Source organism: Nipponia nippon, unplaced genomic scaffold (genome assembly GCF_047370975.1).
Source record: "Nipponia nippon isolate SJK-2023a ecotype South Korea unplaced genomic scaffold, ASM4737097v1 scaffold_4, whole genome shotgun sequence".
NCBI classification, from domain to species: domain Eukaryota; kingdom Metazoa; phylum Chordata; class Aves; order Pelecaniformes; family Threskiornithidae; genus Nipponia; species Nipponia nippon.
The window spans coordinates 3,627,881-3,647,995 of NW_028262358.1; the positions used below are offsets into that span (position 1 = coordinate 3,627,881).

Here is a 20,115-nt window from a genome sequence, read left to right on the forward strand (position 1 = left end):
GTGCTAAATAAGATAATTTTAGCTGCCTGTATACCTGTTCCACAGTGTTTTCTTCTCAGACCAGGCTGTGCAATGCTTATTGCTAAGACTGCACCCTTGCAGTTCCACGAGCTCTAGGCTTTTCTGCCCCAGCCGTTCATTTGCACCATCCCACCACAGAGCACTGCCCTCAGGTGTGCTCATACAAATGTCTCCTGGGCCACCTGGTACCTAAAGTGGTCTGGTTTATAAAACTGGGGGGTTGTTTCAGCCTTTTTTTTTTTATATACCTTTGGAGAGTTCAAAGTTAATTTCTGAGATTAAGGGTTAAACAAAGGGACTTTGAGAAAGCGCTAATCTCAACCAGAAGTTTTCTTCAGGTTACCAAAAGATGAGTGTTGCACCATTTCTAGGGATTTGTGCCAAGGATACTGGGCCAGATTCTGCCAGAAGAAATATGGCCCAGCAGGTGCAGTGCTTGGATTTGCTCTCTAGCGACAGAGAAACTGGGCTCCAGTGTTTGAATGAAGAGTGAGCTGCTCTCAGCAGCTGCAAAGCCCAGCGGTGCTCAGTGTCCTCAGGGAGGACCTGTGGGGTTTGGACACTCGGCCTCACCGTTTGGGCTACAGGGAGTACTGGGGCCAAGAGCCAACAGCCATTTGGCTGTTGTGCTGGTGGTGGTGGCAGCGGGGCAGTGTCCCCCCTCGGCTCAGGGTGTGGGTACAGGAGACTTGAGTGGTCAGAGAAAGCAGCCGCTGACCGTCTGGCCTGTAATGTATTGAAAAGGCAATTCCAATAACTCATTTTACAACCAAGTGATCATTTATCCTACTAGCAAAATCTGTTCAACTCTGGTTGTATAGGTTATACAGTAATAAAAGTTCAAGTATCCATAAAATTGCCATTGAACTGTAAATTAATGTGAGGTAAAGTTGTTGCCCAAGGGAATAACGAAGCTTCAGAAAGTTGTGTCCTAAATTAATGCTGAGTTCATCTCTACCTAGGAGAAGAATAGGTTTATGCTGGTCATTGGTTGTTGAGCTCAGGGTTTTGTTTTCAAGCAGGAATTGCCATTGTCATCTCTGCTCATTTAAAGAGGACTTTGTGAAATCAGAGAAAACCCCAGGAAAAATTATGAATGAGATGACCTATTTTTTTCTTTCTGTCTTTTTTATTTATTGCTACATCTCTTTAAATGGGTAGAGCCAATCCATGCCTGCACCAGTTCAGGCACCTTGAAATGGTCAAGAGTTTCCTTTTTGCTTAAGCAAAGGTGTATGTTTGCACTTCATGGTTTCTGATCTCCCTGACCATCATGGTTTGGCTGTCCCTTCTCTAACCTCTCCCTTAAAACCTTCATTTTGTTTTTTTTGTTTCTACTTCCTTGAAAAAAAGAAACTAGTGGTACTTAAAAATAGGTCAGTTTTAAAGGATGAGGATTTTATGGATGAGGATTAATTTAAAAAAAAAAAGTCCCTGGTCCCATTGCCTTGGGAATCAGCTGCTTTTTTAAAAAGTTGGGTAAAAAGGCCGTTGGAGTATGCAGAGCTATGTGCTGCAGCGTGGTCTGCAAAACATCGCTGCTGGATTTGTGCTGTTTCCACAACCGAGGAAGCACAGAACGTAGACGAGCTGTATAATGAGGTGTACATAAATTGTGTTCAACAAGTCCTCTACAATGCTTAAACTATCAGGGTCTGTTGCAGCACTTGGGAGTGGTTGTTTGTACAGGGCTTCAGAGCTGCCATATAAACCACTGCTCTGTATTACCAGAAGACTGAAAAAGCTATCTCCTAGATCTCTTGCTAACAAGCCTCAGAGATTTGTATTGAGTAGCTGACTCTTCTCTGCTCACAGCAAGAACCTTTCCACAGAGTTTCTATCACCGGCACTGGTGCCGGCCTGCCTGCCGGTGCTGTGCTGAACTGACACAATGGCAAACAGCACTTCCCGTCAATTACTAACAAAAAGGAGTCACCGTTATTCCCTATCACTGATCAAGCACCGCTAGTCTGCTTGACACAGGATAAGGACTGAGGCAGCTGGAGCAGGACCTCCACTGCACCGTTGGTGGCAGCAAATTCAAAAATAGTTAAAACGTTTTCTGATTCCTCTTCTGCTTTTTACCCCCTTTATTTTTTTCATACAGAAGTTGTTTTCAGTACTTTTCCTGACTTCTCCTTTTTCCTTACCATCTCTTCCTCTTTCCATTTCACCTTTGCTTTTTAGTGTCGTCCCCATCCCCCCCCACCCGCCTTCTTCTGTCTTTCTTTCCTTCCAGTCTCTATTTATTTCTTCTGCTTCACAGATTGTCTCTCTGCTTGGTTTTCTTTTTCCAAGCACTTACTATATTCCTTGTGTTTTTGCAGTTCTAATGCTAGCTCGTCTGCCAAAGACTAAACTCCTATTTATGGAAAATATATGCAGCTATATGCACTGCTAAAACATCTTCAGACTGTTTGCTCACAGTCATCCTGCAGAGACAGCATGACACTGTTAACACAAGAAGTGAACAGCTACCACTACATTTACCAAAATTAGAGCCAGATGGCACATAGGCACACACCTATGCACTCATACAGCTTCTGTAATGTGCACACGTGGGTTCAGGTTCATCCACTTGGGTCTATCTTAAATGAGCCAACCTCTTTCCCCCTCTGCCAGTGAAACAATGCAGTTGGGTTTTATATGGGAGAATCCCATGGGTTAGTCCTTCAGATATAATTACCCTAGTCTTCCCGCGCTGTTCACTTTGCTCAGGAAGGGATAACAATGAGTCATGCCTTCCAGTGTAGGCCAGTGGAAACTCCTGAACTGGTCTATTGTCAGGTCAAGTTATGCTTTTAGAGCACTCTAAATTTGAAGATCTGAGCAAGAGGTGTTCTAAGCTGATTTCTTGGGACATCTATGAAATTAAGAAGATCAGTATGTTGGGGTGGTTTCATCTTGTGCCTCTAGATTAGTACCCTAAAGCAGCAACACTCTAGGTACGATACCTTTTAAAACATTCTTATGTTTTCAGCGTTGTTTCTTACTGAAGTATGGTAAATAAAGGGGGAGAATTTCAAAGGCACAAAGGATAGTTCTTCCATTGAAAGTCGATGGAAGTTGTGTGTCTAATTCCCATTTGTGCCTTTGAAAGCACACATGTCCCAGCTTTGCCCATGGCATTAAATTTCATGTGCACACAAACACAAGCCCCACATTCCTATTCAACCTTCCACACACAATTTAATTTCCTTTCAGTGTCACAAACTTTCTACGGTAGCTGAAATATGTCAGGGATGTTTTTGTCAAATTGCTGAGACCAGGTTCCTCAGCTCCCACTACGTACTTCTGGGGTGATCAGATCATGATGTTAGTAGAGTCGCATAAGAGCTTATTAGCAGCTGTTGCAGACACTTTCTCTATGCTCTAAAAACAACAACGAGAACAACAACTCAGCTGGGAAGAGCATATGCAATAGCCTTTTAATCATTGCTTCAACTCACCATGTCATGATGCGTAAGCTTTCTCATCAATGAGGCTAGGAATACAAAACCAGAGAACTTGTTAAATATTTCAAACACCTGCATCTTGTGAAACAAATTTATGCTACCAGATTAAAAAAAAAAAAGGGGGGGAAAGGAAAGGAAGAAAGAAAAAGAAAAAATCTCTTGGATCAAAAGTGTCTCCTTATCAGGAAATGAAGGACAGGAACAAAAATACCCTCCTCCTCCATCTCCTCCTCTTCTTTTCCCACCTCAAACTTGATAAAATGCTGTAATCTGACAACCCCCTGCAAAACGATAGCTGAGTATTTACAAATGGGGCTTTTCGATGCAAGTCTGCAATTAAAAATCTCACCAACACCAGCCATTTCAAAGCTAGTTAGGCTCTGTCTTCTTTTTGTCCCTATCTGTGCCGCCCAGCTCTGCTGTCCTCCTTTATCTGCCGCCGTTGCAAAGCCAACGCGAGTGGCCACACAGAGGGGTACATAGGCAGCTGTGGGATGCAAATGCCAAGCTTCAGAGTCTGTTTATTCAGCAGTGGCAGGGAAGTCTGTCGCTGGTCACTAGGCTGGAGACGTGCCTACAGGCTTGGTGTGGGATGCTGTTCAGCTGTCCTGCTTTTCCGCAGCCCGCTTCATTGCAGTCACAGTGATGAATTTGTTTCCTTTCGTAATAAGTCAGACAATAAGGATGTTGCTAAATCTTTTATGGAGCCCAAAGGCAGGGCTGTTGGTTGATATTTGTTTGCTGTGGAGTTATGATTTGTGCGACCATCAAGTTGCCCCTTGACTCAGAAAGTCCAATGTTGCAAACTTGCGTGCTCTGCAGTCGGTGAGTGGAGCTCAGCAAGGTAAAAGTGGCCAGCAGATGTCTCTCAGGATATTTCTTTGCAGACATCGCTCTCCCAACTCCCTTTCTTTCCTGAGGTTCCAGAAACTGGGCTTGGTCGGTTATGAGAAATGCTGTATCTTACCTCTTTGCCCATTTTCTGCAAGTATGACAGCCCCAAATACTTAGCTTTGTGATACTGAGGTTTTTTAAGCCACAGCCTAAATTAAAGGAGTGTTTTATAAAGATAAAAAAATGGCTGGGGAAGGCAGCTCCTTTGTGTCTTCAGAACATTTCATGATTATGTACAGCCTTTGAGAAAATCAAGCAATGTCACTCATGGGGACATACGATATTTTACATCACTTTTGATTGGGAAAATCATTAACATTGCTGGGATTCTGCTTCATTTTGCATGGGAGAATTGGTAGATGGCAGGAAAAATATTCTGTTCGCAGGTGCAGGCTGTGTCGACATGAGGCAAATCTGCTAATCAAGCTGTACCTGCCGAGCTATGCTGGCAAGTTTTTCCTCGGGTAGACTTGGCCTAAGTCTGAGCTCTCTTCGTTAGCTGGCTATATATTATCCTCTGTATTTAGATGGAGAAACTGCAGCAGTGAGGATAAGTGGTTGCTCATGGCACTGAAGGAATTAGTTTTAGAGGTGGAAGTGGAAGGCTGGAGTCCCCTGGTCCCAGTCATGTTCACACCAGACCGCTGCATTTTGGCTTGGATGGGGTTTAAAGCTCACCACTTAGGTCATACAGAAAATGCGCACACTATTATCGTTTTGCAGGAGCTCTCCGTTGGCATGATCCATGTCTTTGAGAATACAATAGTCCATCACCAATCCAATCATCTTTCTGTGACTGAGGGGTTTATGCAATTATAAAAAAGTGGATGATTTGAATGTTCTATCCCTCTTGTGGAATTGTGTTTGGAATTTATCCGATGAGACAGGGAAGGGATTTTGTTTGTTTTGTTTGATCGTTTCTTATCACAGAACTTTGTTTGACTCAAACCACAATGATACAAGCATTCAAACACCACCTTCAGATGTAATATTGATTTATAAAACAGCAGTGCACAGCTGCTAAGCTTCGCTGTTGCATACAGAAGGTCTTCAATTCCCAACAAATTACTGGCATTTCTACCTATTTACAAATTAATGTTTCCTCTGAACCTTGTGCACGTCTTATTATTCTAGTCTGCTTTCTTCAGTTTCTGCTTAGAAACCTTGTGCAAGTGTGTATTATGCAGTGATAGGGCAGCTTTAGAGCATCAGTTAAATTGGAGTTAAATAAAAAAAAATCTAGATCAACTTTTATCCTTAGGCAAGTTATGCACTGAGTGAAATTAAACCACTATATGTACTTGTAGATTGAAGAATCAGAGGTGGAGGATGGGTCAGAAACACTAAGATCAAAGTTTTTCTTCTTTGAAAAAAATCTCTTTGAAAAGCCCCCATGCCACCTATTCTGCTTGTTAATGTTTTGACTGGAAGTGTCTGGCAGTGTCATCATCATCAGAATATTTTTAAAGACCTTTTTTTTTTTTTTTGAGCTGACTCTAATAGCGAAGCAATGGATCCTTAGCAGCCTCTGTTATATGTCTCTTAAGGGAATATTTTTGTTAATTGCAAATATTTGATTGACAAACATGGGATGCAATTAGTAGGCAGGCACAGTAGGAATGTGCAGTGAACTGGATCTCTGAACCAACAGATCTCAACTCTCTCAGCTTGATCTGAAATAGGCTAGAGCATTTAAACCATATGTTTCCCTCCAACTTTTTCTTTCCTCTGAAAATTCCTTATTTCCCTCAACTAACCTTCTTTCACTCTCTGCACCAAGGGAGCTAATTCATCTACTATGATCACGTCAAATAAAGACAGAAAATTCTACACAAGCTTCAGACTTATGCTGCTTTTTGACCGTGGCAGTAAAAATTAATGTGGACAAGACTATACATGCCAGTTGTGCCTTACAAAAGCCCTAGGTGAAAGAGAATACAATCTAATTTAACTTTAGACATTTTGAGCTTAATGGTCTATTGAAACAACCTGGTACCATCTGACTACATTTATCAATTATATTTCTTTTTATTTATACAGAGTACTGTCTTTCTGGAAAGGCTAGAATTAAAACTTATCTAGATAAATTGTGCTCAGATTCTGTGGCACGAGAAGGAATGAAGAGGATTTCAGTGTTTCTATGTGTTCTTTTTCATAGAAAAGGTTGCTCTTAAATCTTTAAAAGGAAATAGATTTTCATAATTAGAATAACCTAATCGCAGTAGTTTTCATAATTGCAGCTAAGAATTATCAACAGGAAATGCAGTGTGGTCTTTAGATTAAAGTATTGACACCCCAGAAAAAAAATCTTTCTGGGTAAGCAATACCTCTTCTCTCATGGAAAGGGTGCTTATTCCCCCCGCTGCTTTTGACAATGGTCATTGGCAGGAAAATTGCCTCTGAGGAATAATTCATCAGTTCTTTGGGTTTTCAGGTGGTTTCTGCTCACTCTTTGTGATGTCATAATCATCTCTGCAATAGCTGCATGTGACATCACATGCCAAGCGTTGTTGAGCTTGGTGAAGAATGAGCAGCAGGAGCTCCGTGCACCTTCGGATCTTCTGCAGGCAGATCTATGCTGCACCATGTGCTCCAACGCTGAGGCACCTGCAGGAGCTCAGGTGGCAAAAGCAGCCCAGTGTGGTGGCCGAGAGCCAGGCGGGAGGTCATTTACCCGCTGAGAAGCTCATTTGTGGCTCTCTTGGATACGTCCACGATCCACTTCAGCATACAGTGCAGCGTCAGGAAGATACTTTTTTACAGCCAAACTGCAGTAGTATTTTTCTTAGACGCTGAGGAGTACGGACCCAGTTTGGCAACTTCTTCCAGTCTGAGTAGGAGTGCTTGGCATGGGCAAAGAAACAGAAGCTAGACCTACCCTTCTGCATTAGTATTCGTAGTGTGTTTTATTGTATTGTCAGGGAGTAATCTGAGGAAAATGGCGAGGTCGCTCTGTCCTCTCTTGGTATTTGTATGGCATCAACCAATCTTACCATAACCTAATTTTATTCATGGAAGTCCCAAATCCCTTTGAGATCTCTGGCAGTACTCACAGGAGTAACATGAGTTTGTATGTACCTACATCATCACACTCCATTAGAGCATGCATATTTATAAAATCACATGAAGGGGCTAATGAAGCTTTGCTCATTTTGGAAGGGCCTGATCCCGCAACATTTACTCCTGCTGGGGACTACTCATGTGATTAAGGCTGACTCACATAAGTGTTGCAAGATCCAGCCTTTAATTTGCAAATCCCAATAACGGTATGTGTTAATCAGACACTTCATCAGTGAAGAGAGTGCTAGATCCGTAGTAGCTGTATGGTAAGGCTATAAATACAAGCTAGATTTCTTAAAAACTTCCTTACAGAATTTTGTCCCTAGAAGGGAAAATGTTATCTCACTGCTGTCTGAGTCCTGAATGTAAGATTTCAAATTTGTTGTAAGTGGCTCCACAGCACTAACAAAAAAGTAATTTCCATCTGTAACATTTTATGCCATGTATTTGTAACCCTTTTACTGAAGCAATATTTAGCAGGGGCATTTAAAAAATACTCTTTTTAGTAGGTTTGATAGTATTTATACATAAAAGCAGTTCATGAAGGTCCGTTGCGTACCCACAATAATTTAGACAGATCTTCATGATGAACAACTTTGGTATGGTAGAATTATTTTAAGTGCTGATCCAGGTGCATGCTTGGTCTTGTCAAGGTTGCTCTTAGTGAGGACTGGTCCCCTACAGATAATTCTTTTTTCACACTGGAGCCGTTGTTGTGTCTCTCTGTTTAAGTGCTTGACAGAAAATGTCCACAGTTAGGCTGTGCATAATGTATGCTGTCAATTTGTAAAATCTTTCTATGTGACTGTGTTGAAAGAGGGACTTTGTCACAGGTTTTCTGTTCACAGCTCCACAATTTAAATTTTACTGTTTTGTCATGTTAATGTAATTCACTTAAAATATTTAAATTGTCCTTAATTAATTGAGGAGGGAGATTATCATTGTGGTGAACTTGTAGGCAGCATGCGGAACAGTACTGACACCATTTTGGTGAATACAGGTGATGAATGGTGTTGACATGAACGGCTGCAGTTACACAGTGTGCGTATACACAAATTATACCGCCATGTGTGTTCCTCTGTGTTATGAAAGCCTTTTGTTTATATATACCCAGCTATACATTTACACATTATGTAAATAAACACACATATGCCCGTGCAATTTAATTGAATATATGGCTATGGGTTAAGAGGCATGTTACTCTGATGAAAAACATCTTATGGTACAGAGTAAAAATATTTCCAATGTGCTTTTGAGTCTCCTGTAGAATTTAAGAAGGAACTGCAGAGATTTCTTTAAGGTAGGGGTTCAAATCATTTAATAGGAAGGCATGGTATTCTTCCAAAAGCTGAAGGCTGTTGAATGGCAGTCTTAGAAACCCATCGAGTTTCATCTTTATTCAATTCCTTTTATTCTTATTCAATTATGAGCTTTTCCATCCATCTTTGGTATATGCAAAATGGAACATTACGCTGTGAGTTTTGTTTCAAATTCGGTACATGCTTTTAAGGCAATGTGCAAGAAATTATGCATGTGGATTAGTCTTTCCAACCACAAATTCCCCAAAAACCGACACAAGCATCTCAGGGTGGAATGAAAAGTTGCCCCAGGTGTGTTCAGTCAGCAGTATGGCTGCAGGGGTGCAATATGGCTCTTTGATATGCTGAGAGAGAGGCACTGAGCGATGCGCTAGCGGTCCCTCCTACCCACTCTTCCGGGCTGTTGGTGCCGCTGTGGCATGCCATGCCTTGAGGGGCCTGAGGAGGTGGTCTCCCACTGGAAAAATGCCTTTGGGAGCTGCAGGAGGTGGTGAACCCACTGCTGAGCCCCACCGGGAGGGAGCTCTTGCTGGACCTCCATCTGGGGTTGCATTGCACGTGGTGCACCTTCTCCCTGGTCCTCATTTGGGAACGAGGGGGGCCTGCGGGGCACTAATATCTGTTTGTCTCAGCGTAGGGCACTACAGGCCATGCCGCAAGGTGACGCGTCTCGCTCTGGCAGAGCCCAGATGCGTGTGTCTGCCTCACAAAGAAATCTCGTCTTTTGCTTTTTGTTTGTTGTTTTTTTTCCCCTCCATCTCATGCACTCAGCCAGGGCGCCTCTCCTCCAGCTGTTCTGTGACACCATGCAGCCATCAAACGTTGGAAACCCAGATCAGAGAGCAGCAGTGACAGACTCCCCAGTGCAGGCAGGCCAGGTCCCAAATCTATTGTTCATACGAGAAAGCTCAGCAGAGTGACTTGACAGGTTTTTAAAGCACTGGAAAACTTCACCAGGAAGTTTTCTTCCTTTTCTACCCCTTTCCCTCACTCTGCCTCAAGCCAGATGCAAAACGTGTGCCATTTTAGCAATTAACAAAAAGGGGAATATTGTTGCTTCCGAACACACGTACGCACATGTACGCAGGGCTAATCAGGTGTGTGAGCATCAGCAATCCCTCTGCATGCGAGGGCTTACACTGTGATGCTTTGTAGTATTGCATTCAGACACCGTGTTCTGAGCGTCTTTGTTATCGTCGCCTGATAAATAAACAGCCCTAGAATTACAGAACTTATTATGGTAATTGAGTGAAGAAAAGGAAATGCAAACCCTGCCTCACTATCTATTACATTGCCACTGCTAAAGTTGCCTAAACCTGCGCTACTCAAATGATATTGTAATATTAGCCTTCTTTCTTTTTTCACAATGATTGTTTTCTGTCCATCTCAAGCTGGATGTCAGTTCATTTAGATTTACATCAAGTAGTAAATTAAAATAATCACTCAGCAAACACTCTCAGCTCAGTTTTCTCTTTCAGTCAGGAGTTGCGAGAGATGCTTGAAGCATTCAAGCAGAAAATATTGCTGTCTAGATATTTGTCCTCTGGGTGATAAAGGAGGCATTGTCTTGGGACCCACTCAGGCCTCGGAGCTGATAGTAGCTGTGCATCACAGCTGTGAAGTGCGCTTTGTTATGTGTCTGAGGATTAGGGTTCAGGACCTTGTTTTTCTTGAAATACCAGACTGATCAGAGCTGCATATGTTCGGGGGAAAGCAGAGGTCGATGGTTCTCTGTCCACATTTTTACTAGATTATTCTTGGACAGAACTCTGGGAGAATACCCTGCAGCTTAAACCATCCCAAGAGTTTTTCATATTCTGCATTATAACCGTCATGGAAAAAAGGCTGTAGTTTGTCTATCTGCTTTTGAAACAAAAGACCACAGCATCGCAGACACTCTGGGCTTTGGACCCGCGCTGGAACAGGCTGAATTTTGCTCCTTTGTGTTCCATTTACAGTACAGCTGCCCATTTAGAGGCACAAATGCACCTTGATATAATAACCAAATCCAAAGAATGTCTGGCCTTAAGGAGAGCACCGTCAATCTTCAGATCGACAATTAATCTTAAAGCAAGGGTAGAACTGGGGTGGTGTACAGAACAAGGGTTTGGGGGGGGACGGGACAAAAAAAGGCTGTTTTGTGTCTCTAAGCTGTCTGTTTCAGAAAAAGAGGATGTGGATTTTTTTTCTATTTAAAAAATTAATCTGCATCTTCTTTCCCACACCCAGAAGAAAAAAATAAAAATTGGCAAATAAGATGTGTACAGAAGCACTCTTAGTGAGGATGGTATCATGAATCAAGGTAATACTTCCATTACAGTCAGTGAGTTGAAGTCTGAGCAAAGACTGCAGGATCTGGGCACTATCCGCTCAGCCTCTGAAGCAGCCTCGTCTTTGTAGCAGCACAATGTGGGAGTTGGTGGAATGGAGGATTTGGGGCCAGACTGTCGCCTCACTTACGTTGGTGTGATACCCCAGAAGCTAACTGGATTTTACTGATAAATGAAGGACTATATGTGGCTCTTTTGTTGCTAGTGAATGTACATATATACATTGCAAAATCAGCTTTCAGTGTCAATGTGAATCTGTCCCTTCCAGAATGGGGCCCTGATCAATAGGCAGAATGTTGTCTTTGAAATGATTAATGTTAATCATATAAATCCACAGATGGGATGGAAGTGAGAACAGCATTTCCCCATATGAAGTATAATGCTGAAGGATTGGTTCCAGGTATTTCTCTGCTTGAAAACATATCAGTGGGCACAACTTTTAACCCCATTAAACTTGTGCATAAATTCTGAGGGCCACCCATACATCTTTACTTTTAAAACTAAGCCAGCATGGAAAATGGTTCCTTCTGTCATTCAAAATATGGAGTGACATATCAAAATTGTCTTGGCTTAAGCCTCAGGTCTGGAATTACCTCCCTCCCATGGAGTAGGGCATCTGCTCCGCCCCTCTGGAGCTAGGGGAAAGGCCTGAGTGATGTCTGCAAAATGAAGCCTTGCTTTAGTCTTTGCTTCGTTTTTCCCATCCACCCTTCTTCCACAGAGCCATCCCTGCCCAGCCTTGGGCCTGCACATCCCTACCATGGCTCCTCTTTCGGGCTTCATGTCGGTGGGGTGGTTCAGGTGCTCCTCTCCCCATGGAAAGGTGAGCTTGGAGCTGTGCTCCAAGGCACCCTGGAGGCGATTTGAGACATTAGCTTGAGCTTAGTGGGCTTAATGAATGGTGTGAGGTTGTTGTTGTGACAGGGCACCGGCTCAGGCTCAGCTGTAGACCAAACAGCCCCTGAACATCCTCTTACCCATCCAGTCTTTTTATGGATGTCATTGCCATTCAGAGGAGACTCCTAGCAACTTTCAGTTTTGGTGGTCTTGGCAAGAATGATCCAGAAGTCTTTTTTCTGCCTAGACAAACTGGTTTCCAAGTGGCAAAAAAGAGTAACTGGGGCAGGATGTGGACTGAGGAGCCTTGGTCAGAGATCGACCTGTGTAATTATTGTTTGAATTAAGCTCTAGACTCCCCATGTAGTTATACATTTGTATTCTTATCTTCTGTATTGCTAACCATCCTCCTGCTCTACTGTCCTGCCGTGAGCCTCTTCCAAGGGGATATGCTGGAGAGAGGATGTGCATGGACCAACGCGGTGCCGCGGGGCATGGGGGGAAATGATTTCTTGTTGCTTCGCCGTCTGCCTGGCAGAACTGATTTGCTGCATTTGTGCATTTCTGCCTACAGAAAGCTGGCATCATATTAAGGCATTTATCATTGGAGATATGCTAATAGCAAACTTTCAAAAAAATCATAGGGTAGCAATCAACGTCTCATTTGTTTGTAAGTAGTCTTTTATATTTAGGTATTTTCCTTCACTTCTACTTCCTCCTTTCTTAGGAAATGACCACAGGGTACTGACCTCTGCTGTTGTGCTCATAGAAATCCTCTCTCTCTTTTATTTGTCCTCTGGCTTTTTTTTTTCTCACTAGGTTTTTTAAATGCATTTTGCTTTTCTTTTTTCATGCTTTGTAAAGGTTTGGTTTATCCTTCGTCACTCATGCTAGTGCAGCTATCCGTCAGTCCTCTTTTCTCCTTGAGTTGTTGCTACTGATGGGGTTCCTTTATTAGGATATTTTCTGTGCATTTTCCCCCTTCTTTCCTAAACCAGTTTTACCTCTTGTTTGTCTGTCTTGTACTTCTTTTCTTCTTTTTATATACTGGCAAAATATATTAGAGGTGCCACTTACTTTTTCTCTCTAATCCCCGTCCGCAGCCCTTGGCTCTGCTTCCTTCTGCCCGCAGAGACCGATACCTCTGGTGATGCTTACCCAGTGCCGCTGGGCCTGGCCCCGTTTCCTTCCTACCGTGCCTCTGCCCTCCTCCGGTCTGTCACACTCTGTAAACAGCATGACACGAGCACTGTGCACAGAGTGACAGAGCTGTGCTGGGAGGCAGAGCACTGTGGCACGATGACCTGAGCTGCTCGCACTGCCCGAACGCCGCCAGCAATACGGTGCTGGGCAAGGAAGGACGCTGGCGAACAGCAAGAACATCCCTTTTCAGCCAGGTCTGTCTCACTAAAGTCAGGGAGCTCTCTGATGACTTTTCAGGGGGGGTTAGCTAAAAACACAAATCAGGCTCCTCTCTCAAAGCTGGACAACAGAAGGGGTGTTCCCTTGTTGATTACGTTAAAAAAAGAGAAAGACAATTTCCTGAATGAACGAAAAAGAAAACCTGCTGGGGCAGAAAGCAGCTACGTCCTCCAGCGCCTTGTGTGAACTCACATCACAGAAGAGTGTTGAAGGCAGAGACGTGAAACCTTCCCCTACTGGTACCTATTCCCTCTGCTTGAATGAAGGAGACAGAGAGGCCAAGATATTTCAGGGTAAAGGATTTTGCAGGTATAAACTGGCATACCAGTAATTATATTATCTTTGTGGCTTTATATTAGCTGAAAATCAAGTCTCAGAGTTTTATCTGATTTTAGTGCTTCATAGAAAAATGTGGAAGCATTCACACAGGCATATCGTGATGCTTACTGAAGTTATTTGAAGCATACATCGTTTTCTAGGTATCTCAATACCAATATGAATGTGGAATTGTTGAAATTATGAAAATATTGACATAAAACCCTATGCAAAATGAGACACACTTGTTTCTGAATGGTGTGGCTTGGGGTTTTTTGCTGCTGTCACCAATCACTGCCATCAGGGCCCAGCATAAAGCCAGGCACTGGAAGGGGGAATTCCCCTAGTTCTTTGCAATAAAAAAAAAAAAAGAAAACAAAACCCGAGAGCTAATTTCCTGACTGCAGGAAAAGAACTACTGGGGTAGAAGGTTACCAAGGCCTCCGGCTCCTTGTATGTAGCTGAAGAGAGTATTCAGAGAGTTCAAACACAAGTAGGAGATCTCTGAGTGCAGGAAACCAGCAATGTAGTACGAGGTGAGAGAATTAAGCGCAGAGCAGGAAGGCAGTTACCCCATGTGCATCCATCTCCAGGAAGAGAGGTATCCAACAAATCCTTGAAAGAGGTGTCTTACAAAAGCTTCATTATAAGCTCTTGCTAATTTGAGATATGTCAGGAATGGCAATATTATTTTCCACTCAGCTGTTGGATCTTTGTGTGTATATCTGATTAGATGGTACCTTCTGAAAAATGTGAGCAGTTTACAGTAAAGTCTTTGTAGGGCCCTGGCAGAATGGCATCAATTCATTATAAATAAATCATATTTGTAATGTCTTTACTATATAACAGAATCTCAATATTGTGGCTGCTGCTGTGAGACATGAAGAACTACACCTGGTTTCTGCCATAATAGTTGTGGATTCTCATCAGGATAACCCATTCCTGGTCGCTTCCTGCTGGAGATGGGCTGAGATCCACAAAGGATCTCTGAAGTAATTGTTGTAGTTCAATATTAGGAAATACTGGAAGTATGCAAAATGTAGGCAAAACCAAGTGCCTTGCATCTGAAGTTTTCCTCCTTCTAACCACAAATATTTTGATGTTTTTCTAGAGCTTGCTTGGTGATAGTGGGATCTCATGGTGGGTTTCCTTTTGCATACAAAGTCAGCCCCTTTCTGAGCAGCGCCATGCATATTCCAGACTTGTGCAGCTGAAAAGGCAGACTTGGCTGCAGCTGCTACCTGGAAATCCGGAGGCCGTTGTCTTCCTTATTTCATCTGTTGCTAGTCAGCTGGAAAGCACAGTGACCTATGAGTAATGTGGTCATCCCAAACTCATGCTGATAAAACCTTTACACTACTGCCTCTTGCCATCTCCCCCTTTCCATCTCTCTGAGATGTTCTGATCCAATCTTGACTTCCTTTGAGGTAGGGCATTCTGTCTTAATGCCCTACCCCCCTTGGAGAGTCAGAGAGAAATGATTTTGAGTTGGTTTCTTGTGGTTTTTGCCTGATAGACTTGTCTTTTATACTAGCAAGAAAGGATATGACTCTATGGCCATAACACAGGGGCCCTTTTGGCCATTGCTCCTCTCAATTAGTGGCTGCTATTGAAGGCATAGCAGAAGAATTTCCAAATCCCAGAATATCAGTTTGGTCCTATGGGCAGTAAATCACCAAATGTAACTTAGTGCAATGTAGAGTTGGGAGATAGCAAAGCTCAGTTGTCCTTTGCTCTCTCCACGTTCTTGGCAATAGTACGTGTATCCTGGCTGCCACTGGGCAATCAATCCACTTGGCATATTTGTAATCCTCTATGTTTGATTGTGGCACTAATGAATGTTTCTTGCTTATTGCTTACGGATCAGTGTGGTGGATTTTATGGTGGATTTCTACAGCCGAGGGACAACTGTCTCTGAATTTCCAGGTAAATGCCATTTCTTCTGCTTCTTTCATGAGCTGCTGTGGATGTTGTGATGCTCTCTCCTTACCCCCTACGTTTGTCACCTCATGATCAGATTCTTGTTCCGAGTTGCATCTTAGAGCTACTTTGAAACATAAAGTGGAGGATGTTCTGGCTTCCCACTCAGTATCTAGCTCTTCTGTCCCACCGGTGGCATTTGACCAGAAACCTGCAAACTGCCTATTCGTATCTGAGGGGATTTACTTGCATTTTATTGTTCAAGGCACAGCTTTAGCCAGTCAGATAAAAGCAGACTGTTTTTCAGTTTGGCACTCAGCTGTCCTTGTTATGATAATGTCGGTATTGTAAGCTCCTTGGGGCAGGGACTGTGGCTTTCCGTATGTCTTGAGTCACTCCAAGATTGTAGCTGGCATTCTGTGTGAACCAAAGCTAATAAATCAAAGCGAGTTTTTTCTCATGCACTTCAAAACCTACTCCATTTTGGAACGAGAAAACCACGTACAGCTCACTGCAGGCTTTGTCAAATTATTCCTCCCCTTCACACTTGGACTCTTCTTCATTTTCCACACACTTAATACTCACCCAGCTCCTTTCTGTAACTGGCAGCTGATCCAATTACACACTAGAGGTAGAAATACTGAAGTCTTACAGTTCAAATGTGGAATGATATGCATAGTCACTTTGTCACTCAAATCCTTTAAAAAAAAAAAAAGAAAGAAAAATCAGACTAGCTGGCCATAATTAAGGGCAGAAAACAGAGCACACAGTTAATATCACCATGGTTTGCCAATACTGGGATGTCACAAGTACCAATCAGGAAACCAGAGCCATGTGGCTTCCCAGATAAACACACTGGCTTTTTACTTCTGGGGCTACAGTTCAAATCCAGCCTAAGGTTCTAAATTAAATGAGACCCTCAACCTATGCCAGAACACACAATCCCACTGGGTCAAAGCTGAGGATATTGGCAGGTCAGCGTGATGAAACTTGTATTCTGTTGCCTTCAACACACTTAATGGCATAAACAAAGGAATTAAGGTCTAACCCTGCCACCAAGCCAAGAAGCCAGAAGTGTATGGGCACTGGCATCCAGATACAAAGACATGGAAACAGGAACACCGGAATTATCAGAGGGCATGAACATAGGCAGGGTTGGGTCAGTGCACTGTAGGTCTCACTTGCTGCTGCTTTCTGCAATGAGGCACTCCCTGGTAATGGACTCATCTGCTGCTCACAGGCAGTAGTGTCTCAAAGGCAGGCTAAATTTGGGGTCAGACGGATGGTGCTGTGTTCTGCCTGAGCTGTTTTCTGGGCTCCCTGATTCACTTTCCATTGCATTAACAGTACAAAACTGTAGCCACAGTCAGATGCGGGATCCCAATGGCACCATCAGCATGTGCAGCTCTTGGACTGTGTAAGTCGCCTGTGCAAAGTTGTGCCAAGAGAGAACTTGTTCGTTATTGGAAAGGATCCCAGTCACTTACTAGGGGTAATAATGAATGCCCGATAATGATGACCCACTTTGAATTAGATGTAAAGTTGGGATGTAGGCATCAGGTAGCTAACAGATACTCCTTGCTTGCACTGTTGGCATTTGACTGCTCTGTGTGTAGCAGGCTTATAAGTGTGCTTGCTTCCAGAATTACATTTTCGGAGAATTCTGGTTCAGATTCTCAGCTGGATTTTTGTTCACGGTTTTGTTCAGAGAGCAATTTGCATTCAGCAGAGGAAGGTTGTAAAACTGCATAGTGGTAGCAGAGGGTCTACCACATTACCAAAAATATAGGAACCTTCAAAGCCTCCAAGCTCCTCCAGCTCCCACCGGAGAGCTAGAGCTGAGAATCCCATATGACAAAAAACAAGCAATAATTAAAAATCCCTATTTTGCCCAAAGAATTCCTTTGTTCAGGGTGTGTAAATGTCTTTGCCTGCTTGTAAGTTATTTCATTTTTGGTAGTTCCTTAGCTCAGTAATCTGAGCTTGGGAATAGAGGAGTCTGAAAGGAGTGTTACTCTGAAACAAAACACCTGTCTTTCAGTCAAGACTAAATTGACAAGCAACAATTTAGTTGTCTAAACTCAGAGCTTTCAGGATTTCAGACTACATAAATGTCAAGATGCCTAGGTAGGGCTCAAAGGTGAGCGACAGTGTAGGCAAATATACATTGGAACTTCAATTATCCAAACCCTGATAACTCTCAGTTACCTGAAGTTTAAACACGTCTTCCCTCACTCTTAGTTTCTACGTTTTTCTATAAAATCCCTTTGTACTGAATTGCCTATGTCTTTGCCCAGCATAGTCTGTAAACTTTTAAGAGCTCGTCTCCTGGGAAGCTTAGTGTGTCTGCCAGATCACAGCATCAGCAACCCCTTTCTGACGGAGCCCGTAATTATCCCTTCATGTTACCTGTTACATTTGGATAGAAGCGTTAAAATAAATAAATCATCGTTTTCATCTTTGTTGTCTCCAGCTACGTTCCACTTCTCCATAGGCATGGTGTCACTGAGGCACCCTTCATCCTAATACAGAGTGTGTACATGCATTAAAACGCCATTCTTTAATGATTCCGTGTAGGGAGGTCGTGTCCGCTAATTAGTAGACAGAGGATAGGATGGACTTTGCTAGTTAACAGAATTCACCATCAGTAGGCTGGATTTCATGGACCAAATTCTTCCCTTCGTTGCTTTCCTCTAACATCTTTGACACTGACTGATATCCAAGAGCCAAATATGCCTCGATTTCCATAGTTTTGGAGCTTAAAAGCTGCTGACTTCCAAATCAAGACCCTCAGAGAAATTTTGCTTTACATCTTCCTGACTTCAACGCTTCTTTTCAATACATCCCAGTTACTTTTGAGGAGGTCTGTTGTGATTTGATTTCAGAGAGGTAGCAGTTTACATTTACAGATCCCTGCACCAGCTATGGAACTAAATCAAAAAGTTTTGAGTGGCAGAAGAAAATGGCTGGCAGGAAAGTATGTGAGGCCTCTTCATCTCCTTTTGCACCTTTATATTTTCCAGCCTTATTTTCACCCCATTCCTGACTTATATTTGCCACTTTAAGTTTCTTCCAGTGCTTTCTAGCATCTTCTGTTCTCATGTCTATGGCAAGCAAGTGTTGAAGGGAGTCCCTCTCCTTTTCTCCCTGCTCTTCAGCAAACTTTTTCCTCTTTATCCTTCAGGAGAGGAATCTGAAACAGAATAAGGATAGGAGATTTTTGTTTCATCCCCAACAGCAAGGACTCTGGGGAAAAGAACATCTGAATAAGCCAGTATGATGGGCAGACCATTCTGCAAAATGAGAGGTGGCATACGCTAATCTGTGCCGTGGTCCCTTTTCAGATAAATGTTCATTAGTGGCACTGTGGGATAAAAGCTGCTGTACAAGTGTCGCCCGCTCTGCAGTGGAGGATTTTTGGGTAGAATGAGGCCCCTGAACAATAAACTGGCCCCCATGAGGAAGAATAAGGGGATTTCTGGCCAGGTCAGGCAATGGCTGCCTTCCCCTTAGCTGAAGGCAAAGAGCTTGATCCTACCAGAACAAATGGCATAAGACATGGAGGATCCAGTATTGCACAGGAAAATACAATCCTTTTCTCCATTGAAAGCAGAGTTGCGCAAGTGAACTAGAAGGCAAAATGCAATCCAGTTTCATCTGTTGCTTTGACTGGGAATGGGAAGAAAAGAAAACTAAATGGGGCTATTAAATTGTAAGTTTTGTGGGTAAAAAGAAATCTCCTTCTCCTGACAGCAGACTAATATTGCAAAGAAAATATAGCAACAGAGGACAGACCAGACAGTGCCCATTTCAATATTTAGGAAGTTCTACTGTCTTAGGTGTTCCATGGCGATCAAAAATCGAAATAAATTAAAGTTGCATTTTAATTGAATTACACAATGACATCAATTTAAACATTAGTAAACAGATGCAATTTTGTGCAATGCTTTAAATTACATTTCTCACATATGCATTTAATTTAAATTTATTGAGATGGTTATTTATGTTAATAAAATAATTAAAAGCAGTTATTTAAAAGTAACTATGAAATAGCTGTGTAACTACCTATATTAATAAGACAGTTAGTTAAGGGATAATGTCTATTGCTTTATAGTGTAATTGCAATAAACAGCTGCTGAGTTTGATTAAGAGCTGAAGTGGAGCTAAAGTGTTTGAGCAATCTCAAAAGCTATTTGTTGTAAGTGTACTACAAAGCAATAGCGATTATTCCTATTATACAAAAAGCCATAGCATAAACATTAAAATATAACTCCTTAGGAGGTTTTTTTCTTGGGTTATTCAAGGATCTCCCTGTGAATGGTGGGACTAGAGAAGGAGAGCTGGGGCTTTAGTGGAGAAGAGGCTTGGGCAGGGGCAATAATTTTGTTGAACACAGTTTTGTTCATACCCAGAGTCACCCCTGTGTGAGAGTACCCCTAAGTCCTAGGGGGGGCACAATCTGTGCTTGCGAGCTGTGTTTTCTCAGGGGTGGCATCATTTGAAAATCTCTAGCTGGATCCCTTTCGAATTTTATAGGAAAAT

The 20,115-nt window shown here is 42.6% G+C and overlaps 1 long non-coding RNA gene across 6 annotated transcripts in view; it reads left to right on the top strand.

The window, feature by feature from the left end:
* Nucleotides 1-20,115, top strand: part of LOC148053065 (uncharacterized) — a 511,817-nt gene that overhangs the window by 441,586 nt on the left and 50,116 nt on the right. The window lies entirely within an intron of this gene.